Source organism: Hemitrygon akajei, chromosome 6 (assembly GCF_048418815.1).
Source record: "Hemitrygon akajei chromosome 6, sHemAka1.3, whole genome shotgun sequence".
Taxonomy (NCBI): domain Eukaryota; kingdom Metazoa; phylum Chordata; class Chondrichthyes; order Myliobatiformes; family Dasyatidae; genus Hemitrygon; species Hemitrygon akajei.
In genome coordinates, this window is record NC_133129.1 from 99,627,768 (window position 1) to 99,641,047 (window position 13,280).

The window sequence follows — 13,280 nt, forward strand, 5'->3', positions numbered from 1 at the left end:
TTTTGATCTGAGAGTCCAAACGCATAGTCAAAATAAGTATTAGGAGATTTATTGACTAAATGGTTACTAAATATTAGTACTGGGATTACACGGACAATTACATAGTTGCAAAAGGTTATATGCATATTCAGCAATAACTTGGTGATAGAGTATTTTTTCTAAAACAATGTCAGTTCACAAAGAAAATCACAAGGTGGTGAATCTAGTGAGCAAAATGAGTCCCTTCACGTAGAATTCACTAGGTTAAGTGAACAGTTAAAATCACAAACTGATGATGTTGGAATAGAGATATTAGAGTCACTCATAGATGATATTCATGCCAAAATAGAAATACACCAACTAGAGATGATGGAGCCTACCTCTGCCACTTCAAGGAGAGTTGAACCCAGGAAATCTTCACGGGAAGGAAAGTTAACCCCAAAAATGCTGGAACTTAAGCAGCAAGAGGCTTCTCAGAGGAAGAGTAAATTCATCAAACTATATGAAAGCTGGAAAGAACAAGTTAGAGCTACACGAACCAAACTTAAGGATGAGTGCTCCGACCAAGACTTAGGTGACATGATGGATGCTGTTGAAGGGCTGGAGACACAATTGAGAGATGTGTATGAAAATATACGATCTCAATTGGCACTTTCTACTGAGACTAGAAGAAAGACAGATTCCTGCACGGATTTGATGGGCTAATGAAAATGTGTATGAGTGAAGTGGGACAAGAGGAATTTGATGCTAAGGCAGAAAACGCAGGACTTTGTATGGTGCTCAACAGAGAGTATGCCCAGTTGATATATGGAACTACAATTTCCAAATCCACTGTTCGTAGCCACCACTTAAGCTGTTTATCAGAACAGCAAAGCATCACAGTGAAAAGAGCAGAGAGTGCTGCACAGTTTGCTGCAAAGCAGGCCGAAATGGAGATGGAGGAGGCTATCGCTGCACAGAGGCAAGACCTTAAAAGACTGGAAAGTCAGAGAGATCTTCAGCCTAACATCAGTAGTGGGGAAGATGCTAGAGTCCATTATTAAAGATGAAATAGTGGCATATCTAGATAGCAGTGATAGGATTGGGCCGAGCCAGCATGGATTTACCAAGGACAAATCATGCTTAACTAATCTATTGGAGTTTTTCGAGGATGTAACCAGGAAGTTAGACAAGGGAGATTCCGTGGATGTAGTGTACCTCGATTTTCAGAAGGCATTTGATAAGGTCCCACATAGGAGATTGGTGGGTAAAATCAAAGCTCAGGGCATCGGGGAGAAGACATTGACATGGATAGAAAACTGGTTGGCAGATAGAAAGCAAAGGGTAGCGGTGAATGGGTGTTTCTAGGAATGGCAGGTGGTGACTAGTGGGGTGCCACAGGGTTCGGTATTGGGACCACAGCTGTTTACAATTTACGTCAACAATTTAGATGAAGGCATTGAGAATAACATCAGCAAATTTGCTGATGATACTAAGCTGGGTGGCAGTGTGACATGTGATGAGGATGTTAGGAGAATTCAGGGTGACTTGGATAGGCTGGGTGAGTGGGCAGATACTTGGCAGATGACGTTTAATGTGAATAAGTGTGAGGTTATCCACTTTGGGAGTAAGAACAGGAAGGCAGATTATTATCTGAATGGTGTAGAGTTAGGTAAGGGAGAAATACAAAGAGATCTAGGAGTCCTTGTTCATCAGTCACTGAAGGTGAATGAGCAAGTGCAGCAGGCAGTGAAGAAGGCTAATGGAATGTTGGCCTTTATTACAAAGGGAATTGAGTACAAGAGCAAGCAAATCCTTTTGCATTTGTACAGGGCCCTGGTGAGACCACACCTGGAGTATTGTGTACAGTTTTGGTCTCCAGGGTTAAGGAAGGACATCCTGGCTGTAGAGGAAGTGCAGCGTAGATTCACAAGGTTAATTTCTGGGATGTCCGGACTGTCTTACGCAGAGAGGTTAGAGAGACTGGGCTTGTACACGCTGGAATTAAGGAGATTGAGAGGGGATGTGATTGCAACATATAAAATTATTAAGGGACTGGACAAGATAGAGGCAGGAAATATGTTCCAGATGCTGGGAGAGTCCAGTACCAGAGGGCATGGTTTAAGAATAAGGGATAGGTCATTTAGGACAGAGTTAAGGAAAAACTTCTTCTCCCAGAGAGTTGTGGGGGTCTGGAATGCACTGCCTTGGAAGGCAGTGGAGGCCAATTTTCTGAATACTTTCAAGAAGGAGCTAGATAATGGATAGGGGAATCAAGGGATATGGGGACAAGGCAGGAACCGGGTATTGATAGTAGATGATCAGCCATGATCTCAGAATGGCGGTGCAGGCTCGAAGGGCTGAATGGTCTACTTCTGCACCTATTGTCTATTGTCTATTGTCTATCTTCAAGTAATAGCCACAAAGATTAAGGCTTACTCTGAAGCTGACTCAGGTGAGGCCTTGGAGGAAAGTAGAACAGCAAGCAGTGAGCTGGCTAATTGTCCTCCAATACCTTATAAAGAAATTAAAGGGGAACAAATATGTATGAACAATAACAATGAACAAACAAACAATACTAACAATGAAGCATCGTTAGTACAGGCCCTACATGACACAATGGTTCTCACCAGACTTCCTGCTCACCCAACTGGGCAACCTGGAAGTGCCTTAACAGGCTTAGGACTAGTGTAGGTCGTTCAAAGGTGTCACTAAGCAAATTGGGATGTACAACCAGCCCGACAACTTGTGAATGTGGAACTGAGCCACAAACTCTGCAACATCTCCTACAATGCCCATCACCAGAAAAACCCTGTACTGTTGCAGATCTTGCCAAATTCAACAACAAGGCGCAAAAATGTGTCCAGTTCTGGCTGGTCCATGTATAGACCGTTTGTGGACACGATAAGAAGAAGACCAGACTTCCTGCACCCGAGCCCTCAGTCTTCTCAAGGGATCCACTTAGGTTCTTAGAGTGGAGCACAAGTTTCAACGCCTTGATAGAATGGCGATGCAGAAATCCAGCTGACAGGTTGGTCTACCTACAAAAATACATCAGTGGTGAGGCACGATCGGTATTGGAAGGAAGCTTCTACAGAAAAGATGATGAAGCCTACGACCAAGCATGGGAGGCTTTAAATGCTCAGTATGGCCACCCCTTTGTAATCCAGTGCGCATTTAGAGAAGAACTGAATAACTGGGCAAAGATTGGCTCAAGGGAGTCAGTTAAACTGAGACAATTCAGTGACTTTGTGACAGCCTGCAACAATGTCATGCCATATATCAAAGAGCTTCAGGTGTTAAATGCCTGTGAAGAGAATCAAAAGGTACTCCAAAAACTCCCTGATTGGGTGACCTCTCACTGGAATCGTCGTATGACAAAGCAGTTTCAACAAATGGAGGAATTCCCTGATTTAAGGAGTTTGCTGATTTTGTGGCACAAGAAGCAGAAATTGCATGCAATCTTGTAACATCTTTTCATGCCTTGAAGCCGACTGAAGAAAAGTCATCTAGAGACACGAAGCGCACAAAGGCTAACACGGTCGTCATACATGTGAAAGTGTTGGATAAATCAAGCACAGTGATGGAAGCATACAGTGCCGTGGAGAACAGCTCAAAGGACTCAAACGGATCCAAGAAGGTAAACACTTTGTTTTCATCTTCAAACTCATTCACATGCATGTGCCGTGGAGAAAGCCACTCCATCCACAGATGCCAGAAGCTCGCCAATAAGTCTGTGGAGGACAAGAGAAGGTTCATATTGGACAATAATCTGTGCTTTGGCTGTCTTAGGAGAGGACATAATTTGAAGGACTGTAAGAGCAAAGCTACTTGTGGCATATGTAAGAAGCATCATCCAACACCACTTCACGAAGACCGTCCTTCTGCTGCAGCAGACATGTCCTCTCATGTTTTGCAAGTGGAAGAAAACACATCTTCTCTTTCTTGCAGCATAGACAGAGGCGATGGTGGGAGCACATCCATGATAGTGCCTGTATGGATTTCTTCAGTCACCACCCCTAAAACAGAGACCTTAGTGTATGCCCTACTGGATACACAGAGTAACAACACTTTTGTGGACCAAGAGGTATGTGAGAAGATGGGGGCAGGATTAGAGCCTGTCAAGTTAAAGCTTACCACTATGATGGGAAAAGATTCCATTGTTCAGAGTGGAAGACTTAGTGGGCTTAGAGTTAGAGGGTTTTCTTCGCAAAGTTTCATCAACTTGCCACCTGCCTATACCAGAGATTTCATCCCACTCAAATGTTCCCACATTCCTACCCCTGAAACGGCCAAAAGGTGGAAACATCTGAACAAAATAGCACAGGAACTACCAGAGCTGATGGATTGTGAGGTAGGACTCCTGATAGGCTACGACTGTGCAAGAGCATTGGCACCACGACAAGTCATACAGGAGGTGACGATGAGCCGGATGCCATCAAGACTGACCTGGGTTGGAGCATTGTCGGCAGCTCACCATGGGTCTCAATGTCAACAGAAGTGACAGGTCTGTGCCATCGTGTATCTGTCAAGGAACTTCCACCATTATCACCAGCCACTGTCATTAGAGCCCTTGAATCAGACTTCAGAGGTACAAACCCTGGGGAAAAGAGCATATCACAAGATGACATACAGTTCATGCAATCATTGAATGAAAGAATACACCAGAATGCAGATGGGCACCTGCAAATGCCCCTCCCGTTTAAAATACACCCTCAACTGCCAGAAAATAAGCGGCTAGCTCTGGTGCGGCTGAAACACCTGAAGGGGAAACTTGAGAAAAATCCCAAATTCAAGGATGATTACGTTAAATTTATGGAAGGAGTGAATGAGCTAGTGGAATTCCAGATGTGGATCTCAATTATGATGAACTCCCAGTCCAGACCGTGTTGGGAGTAAAGTGGAGTGTGATCAGTGACACCTTCTCTTTTAAAGTCGCCCTAGATGAGAGACCAGCAACACGGCAGGGAATTCACTTGACTGTAGCCTTTGTGTTTGACTCATTAGGTTTCCTAGCTCCCTTCCTCCCATCAGGAATGAAAGTACTAAGGAAATGTGCCAAAAGGGCATTGGATGGGACGAACCACTGCCTGGAGAACTAAAGCTGGAGAGCCAGCTAAACAATCTAAAGAATCTTCAAAAACTCCAGATTCCAAGATGCTTTGCTCCTGAAAACCTAGGGAAGGTCCAGAGAATTGAACTGCATCATTATTTAGATGTGAGAAGCCATGGGTGCGGTCAGTGCTCATATATCCGAGTACTGAGTGAAGACAAAGCTCCTTAGTCATAGGTAAGGCAAGTGTTGCACCCACAAGAGTTGTAACCGTACCAAGGCTGGAGTTAACGGCTGCAGTGGTCTCCTCAGCGGTCAGCAGTAGGCTAAAGGAGGAGCTGGAGCTCAAAATTGACCAAGAGTATTTTTGGACAGATCCCCAGGTAGTCTTCGGCTACATTCACGTTTTCGTTGCAAATAGAGTCTAAGGAATCAGAGAAGCAACTGATCCAGCACAGTGGTACTATATCAACACTGATCAAAACCCAGCGGATCATGCTTCCAGAGGCCTCAGGGTGGCAGAGATGATTGGTACAAATTGGCTCACTGGATCCAAGTTTCTATGGGAAAGGGAGATTGTCACATCAAAGTTAACTCCAGAGCTTCTGGTGGGCGATCCTGAAGTCAAAATGACACAAGTACTACAAACAAAGGTGGTAAAGAGGACAACTTCTTGGAGAGACTTATACGGTTCTCAAAATGGCATACGGCATTGAATGTGGTTGCCCGGATCCAGCAACTAACAAAGAGAAGCAAAACAGCAAAACCCATAAATGTCGAAGGCAGAAGAAAGGCCAGTCTTGCACTTGTAAAATTCAGCTCTGAAATTAAACAAATTGTTGGAAAATTTGATTCTATTCAAAAAACCTTAAGTGAACATGATAAACAACTACAGGAAGATACTCTGACGACTTTGGACGCAAAAATTGAAGATCTGCAAATGCTTTGTGAAAAACAGTCAAAGTCTAATGAAAAATTAAGACAGAAGATTATCGACTTGGAAAGCAGAAGTAGAAGAAATAATCTACGAATTCTGGGTCTTGAAGAGTTAATTGAAGGTAATCAGCCTATGGAATTCTTTGCAAACTTCTTGCCAAAATTATTTCCTAAAATTTTAAAATCTCCACCTAAGATTGACCAAACTCATAGATCGCTCATGCCTAGACCTGCCGTAGGAGAAAGACCCTGATCAGTGATAATCTGCCTTCATGATTTTCAAACAAAGTAACTTTTAATTCATGAATTCCGCTAAAGGGATATGATTGATTACAACAGTCAGAAGATCAGAATCAACAAGGATTATTCACCTGAGGTGATGAATAAGTGTTTCAAGTTTAAAAAAGTTATGTCAGAACTGTATAACAAAGTTTTTAAGCTGTCTCTCCGTTATCCTACCCCCTCAGAATTATTTTGAGGGATGGTTCTCAAAAATGTTTTCATTCGACACAGGAAGCTCAAGAATTTTTAGATGTAGGAGTTTCACTGTTCAATATCTTTCTACATGAATAATTGCTTCTTCTACTTTTGATATGCCTTTGTAGCTAACTCTCTTTTTGAACACTTTAATGGTTTACTCAGAAAATGAGATGTTAATGAGTTAATATCTTGAGTGTTAATGTTTTGAATTTTGATAAGTTTCTAATAATATTTTATGTTATACTTATTTTTTGAGGGTTTTTTTCATGCAATAAGGTCTCGTCTGCTTTTACTCTTATTTAATCTAGTTGGAATGCAGTTATCCTTGAACATTTATTTGGAGCTATACCAGTAGGTATTTTTTGGGAGGGTAATGTCATTAGGTTTAGCTGTCTACTGTCTATTGGTCAATTTTCTGACTTTGGGAAGTGGGTGGGAGCTGGGTGTTTTCGTTTCTGGAGGCTGGTTTGGTCTCTTAGCCACATTTGTTGCTTGGTTACTTTATCTCAAAGTTCATTGTTTGGATTTAATATACATTTCAGAGGTTACTATTCTAATCTTGCTTTTAAGTAGTATTAAAATGGATCATACTATTAATTTACTTAGTTTTAACATTAAAGGATTAAACCACCCCGTGAAATGGAATAAGATGTTTACCTATGTTAAAAATTAAGGTCCCAATTATTTTTTTACAAGAAACTCATGTTTGTAAATGTGATAATTTACAACTCTTCAGTCATTAGAAAGGCCCAGAATATCATTCCTCCTTTCAGGTTAAGTCTAGGGGTGTTTTGATTTTTATAGATAATACAGTTTCTTTTGTTCAACATAAAGTAGTGTCTGATACCAATGGGCATTTTGTTATAGTATCAGCAAAATTAGATAATAAATTAATGGTAATTGCTAACTTATATACCCCCAAGTATAGATGATCCAGGGATTTTTGAGCGATTTTTTTGCTTCTACCTGATTTAAATCTTTACTCATTGGTCTTGGGTGGAGATTTTAACTCTTGGCTAGACCCAGTTTTAGATAAATCTTCTAAGCCAGCAATGCTTAGTAAATCAACCTTGTTTATTCAGTCTTTTCAAATGAAATGTGATATTGTTCATATCTGGCATTTCTTACAGCTAATAGATAAGGAGTACTCGTTTTTTTTCCCTTGTCCACCATACATATTACAGGATTTTTTTTTATTGACAGCCAAATAATCCCATTAGATCAATCCTGTGAATATAAAGAGATTGCTGTTTCAGATCATGCTCCTGTGTTTTTATTTTTAAATCTCCCTGGTCTCCCTCAAATAAACAGATTTTGGCATTTTAGTCCAATTTTGCTATCAGATAAGGATTTTAAAACATTTTTGGAGAGGCAAATTATTCTCTTTTTTAAGAGAAATTGCATGAAGAGACTTCTAGTCTTATTATATGGGATGTCTTTAAGGCTTATATTAGAGGTCAAATTATTTCTTATACAGCAAATGTTAAGAAAAAAGCTAACAAAGAGAAAATTGAACTAGCTAATCAGTTGAAACAATTAGATCAAAAATATGCCTTGGCTCCAGAACCTGCTTTATATAAAAGACCTGTTGAAATTAAAACTAAACATGACCTTCTTTTAACATATCCAATTGAAACTCAACTCCTAAAAAGATAAAAGTCAATTTTTTATTCATGGAGACAAAGCAGGTAAGTTATTGGCTAACCAGTTGAAAACCTTTATAGTTAAATGGCAAATTAAAGAAATCTGTAAAGCTAATGGTGATAGGACAACTGACCATTTAGAAATAAATGATACCTTTAGAGAATTTTACTCTAAACTTTATAGCTCTGATTCTCCTAAACATAATACTGTAATGAATAATTTCTCAGATCAATTTAACATCCCTACACTTTCTGATGATAACCGAAAACAGTTGGATCAACCTATTTCTTATGAGGAAATTGCCGAGGCTGTATGTTCATTGCACTTGGAGAAGGCTCCGGGTCCTGACGGTTTTTCTGGAGAATTTTGTAAGGCTTTTTCCTCATTGCTTATGCCTCATTTATATTTAGTCCTTTTGGACTTCTTTAAGTTGGGTAGGTTGCCACAATCTTTTTATGAAGCTTCTATTGCGCTTATTCTTAAAAAGAATAAGAACCCAACTGAATGTTCATTATATAGACCTATATCCTTACTTAATGTTGACACCAAAATCCTATCCAAAGTACTGGCTCGTAAGATTGAAAATATTTTACCATCTGTTATTTTTGACTATCAGACAGGATTTATTAATAATCGATATTCCCATTTTAATATTTGTCATTTATTAATTCTCATTCTGAAGAGATATCAGAATGTGCAATATCCTTAGATGCTAAGAAAGCCTTCGATTGGGTTGAATGGAATTATTTATTTAAAACCTTAGAAAAATTTAACTTTGGGCCTGATTTTATTCAATGGATTAAATTATGTTATTTATCTCTCTCTGCTCGGGTTCTTACTAACTCTCAGAATTCCAAACCATTTAAACTTCAACGTGGAACTAGACAAGGTTGTCTCTTGAGCCCTTTGCTTTTAGATCTGACTTTAGAACCCTTAGCTATTGCTTTCTGGGAATCTAATGATATCTCTGGTATTTTAATGAGAGGAATTACTCACAAAGTTTCGCTTTATGCTGATGACCTTTTGCTTTATATTTCAAATGTTGAGACTTCATTACCTTCTGTACTTTCCTTACTCTCCTGCTTTAGTCAGTTTTCAGGATATAAGCTAAATTTTCATAAGAGAGACCTTTTCGCTTTGAACAATTTGGTATCAATTAATACTAACCTTCCTTTTAAAATTGCAGGAAATCAATTTACTTACTTGTGTGTAACAATTACTAAGAATTATAAATACTTATTCAGAGAAAATTTTATTACCGCACTATCAAAATGGTCACCCCTTTGATATTGTTGATTTGCCAAAATAGTTCTATTAAAATGAATATCATGCCTAAATTTTTATACCTTTTTCAGGTCTTACCTGTTTTTATTCCTAAATCCTTTTTGATTCTCCTGATTCTATCATATCTTCATATATATAGAAAAATAAACATTCTCGACTAAATAAAGTTTGTCTTCAAAAAGCTAAAAAGAATGGAGGTTTAGCTTAACCAAATTTTAGGATTTATTACTGAGCAGTCAATATACAGAATCTCACATTTTAGTTATATTGTATTGACTGAGAGGACTGTCCAGTTTGGGTTTCTTTGGAAGCTAACTCTGTTAATAAATTTTCTATCACCTCTGTTCTTGGATCCTCAATTCCTTCATTTTTAAGTAAACCAACTGATAGTTTTGTAGTTACATATACTTTGAGGATTTGGGTACATTTTAGAAAATATTTTGGTTTTCTGAAAACCAAAATATTGAAAAGATTTTCTCTTTTCAGTCCCATTTTTTCTAACTACTTTTTAAACCTTCTATCACCAATGTAATTTTTAAAGATTGGGACAGACTGGGTATTAAATGCTTCCAGGATTTAATTCTTGGAGGAAGTCTCTTTTCATTTGACCAGTTGTCAGCTAAATAAAGCTTACCAAAAACCCACTTTTTTCAATATTTACAAATTAGAGACTTTCTGCGATCTCAATTACATACTTTTCCTAAAAGTCCTGATAAGAATTTATTAGATGTAATTTTTAATTTGAAACCTTTTCATAATGGATCAATATCTAACATTTACGGTTTGTTGTTGGGAACAAGAAACGTTCCTTCAGACAAAATTAAAAATCTCTGGGAACAAGATTTACAAACTTCAGTTTCTGAGGAAACTTGGAATGAAATTTTTAAATTGGTTAATACCTCATCATTGTGTACCGTCTTACAATTTAAAGTGGTCCATAGGGTATACATGACTAAAGATAAGCTGTCTCATTTTTATTCGGATATATCTCCCTATTGTGACAGATGTAACAATGGAGATGCTTCATTAATTCATTTGTTCTGGACATGTCAGAGTCTTGAAAATTACTGGAAGGAAGTATTTCAAACTTTTTCTGTACTTTTTTAAAGTAAATTTTGAACCAAACTCTTTGACTGCCTTATTCGATATTGTTGGAGGAATAGATATTACCTTGGAGACACCTGATCTGCACATTTTGGCTATTATTTCTCTTTTGCTAGGAGGGCATTGTTGCTTAAGTGGAAGGATATTGCTCTGCCTACTCATGCTCAATGGCTAAGCGATGTTATGTCATGCTTCAATTTAGAGAAGATTTGTTGTTCAATTTCTGAATCAAGACAAGACTTTCTAAAATTGTGGGGACCTTTTTTGAATTACATTCAAAATCATTGATTTGTTATCAAGTACTGATGTTGGCTAATAATATGTTTTACTATATGATAAGGATTTTTTTTCTATTTCTTTCTTTACCAAACTGCTTTTCTTGGTAGTGGGTTTAGATTTTTTTTGTATAATAATAAAATTACTACTTTTCAATATTACAATTCAATTTAATTTACCTGAATATGGGGTAATGAGACTATAAGTGTGATTCACATACATTGTAATTGATATATGATACACATCCTCCTGCACTCTGTATTCTTTTTTGTAAGAGATCAATAAAAATATTGAAAAAGCAAAAGGAAATAAAAAGATAGGAAAAGAGGATCAATGACTCATTAATCCATCCGTTCTAGAACAGGCTGTTCATAAATTAGTTGTACTTGTAGAAAACAACTAAAATGTGTTCCAATGGACCTAATTTCTAAACACCTACCTGTGTGGAGAGTTTAAAGTATCAGTCTTGATCTCAGAGTTTGTTACAAATACCAACTATTTGGTTCCGGAAATTACTATATTTATTCAAATATTTGTGTAAAGGTTATCATAAATCATAGTAATATGGTGAGAGTGTAACTGTCTCAGAGACATATTTCATTGAGATGTTTATTTTATATATTTCTGTCATAAATTCATGATTATTTGAGTTCATACAGCCATAAAATAAGATAAAAAATGTAATAAACAAGATGTTAAAAAGGTAACATTGATTAAAAAAAAGTTTAAAACATATTCCCTTAAAATATTGTTTGATTAAGAATTTTGTGCTCTTTATGTAAGGTTTTATTTAATGTAGAGCATAATGGGTCACATGACCAGAGTTTAATAAGAGCATGAGTGTGGCATTATGAGTGAGAACCAACATGGATGCAAAGAAAGACATCTGGCTAAAATAACTATATTCTGCATGTGGTCCAAGAGGCACACACGGTAATTATTTTAATTTGTTTAATATTGTGTATAACGTTGTTGTGCCTTTCCATGGACAGTGTGATACGTTTTCAGTGATTTTATTTGAATTCAGCACACTTCTGTTGTGCTGATGTGTTTGGGGCCTGTTTATCGGCAGACACTAGCTTGAGAGACTTTAAGAGACTGAGAGATGTATGCTTTTATGTCCTTTATTTTCTTGTAGTTTTCACAGTGTCTGCTGAAGAAAGAGAGAGAGAGAGAGAGATAAAAATGAATATTCAAGGACATCAGTATGATCCGTGGCCATTATTTCATTGAATCAGTGTAGTTACACCCTGCAACTTTGAACCCATGAGCACTATCTCACTTTTGTTTCTGTTTCTGTGCTATTTTTAAGTTAACTATTTAATACGCACACACACAAACACACTGTAATTTTTTTTTTCTGTACTTATCGTGTATTGCATTGAACTACTGCTGCTAAATTAACAAATTTCATGACATGCCCCAGTGATATTAAACTTGATTCTGATTCTGATTCTACTGGTTTTTGCGTATCTTTCAGACCTTGCATGATTGGGGAATATTCGTCGCCATTACGAGTATTGTTTTCTTTATGCTCATTACGCAATTGTTTTGGGTTCTCCTCATATCACTGCTGCCCGAGAGAATAGTAGATGGAATTAGTTGTGTTTGAATGTAAAGTCTGAGTAACCTCCTATCACACTGAGCAGTTATTTTTTCCTCAACTTGTTTTTATTGCCTGCACTGCCTGCCATCTAAAATTCTTCTTTTTTCCTCTTGGTAGGAGGAAATGGAAACTACCTCAAGGGTATGCTCCTTCTACAAGATTTGAGGGTTCAGGGACATTTGGGGGACCCAGACCTGTGGGACGTGTGTCCATCTACCTGCAGCATACAGCAGCTGGAGCTGCAATTAGACTGGCTTTGAAGTGTCTGAGAGAGTGTATTTAGCAAGTTGGTCACACTGCAGATACAGTAAGAAGATGGATGATCACCAAGCGGCGCAGAAACTGAATACAGGTACAGCAGGAGTCCCTGTGGTCAATCCCCTCTCAAAACAAGATGATATTGAGGAAATTGCTTCTCTGAAGAAAGCACCACAACAGCCAAGTTCATTGCTCTGATGCATAGCAGGGTGGGAACTCTCTGGGTGAGCATTGTTGGTGGGTGATTTGTCAAGGAGAGACCTGATGTCTGCTTCTGGAGCTGAAAGCAAGAGCCCACAATGGGATATTGCCTCCTGGTGCTAGGGATGTGGATGTCTCAAGATTCAATGCATAATATTCTGAATGGGGAGAAAAGAAAGAGGGATCAGGTCCTGGAAAGTGTATTTAGATTAAAGGTTTAAAAGTGAGACCTCTAGAGTTGTATTCTTGGGATTAGTCCCTGTGTCATATTCTAGTGAAGCTAGAAATTGGAGGTTAGGACAGATGAGTACATGGATGAAGAGGAGTTGCTGGAGGAAGAAGGGCTTTAGGTACTTGGACCATCACTTCTGGGGTAGATGGGACCTGTACAAGGGGAATGGTTGGGACCAAATTGGAAGAGGACCAATATCCTGGCAAGGAGATTGGCCCATGTGTCTTGGGTCAGAATGGGGAGTGGAA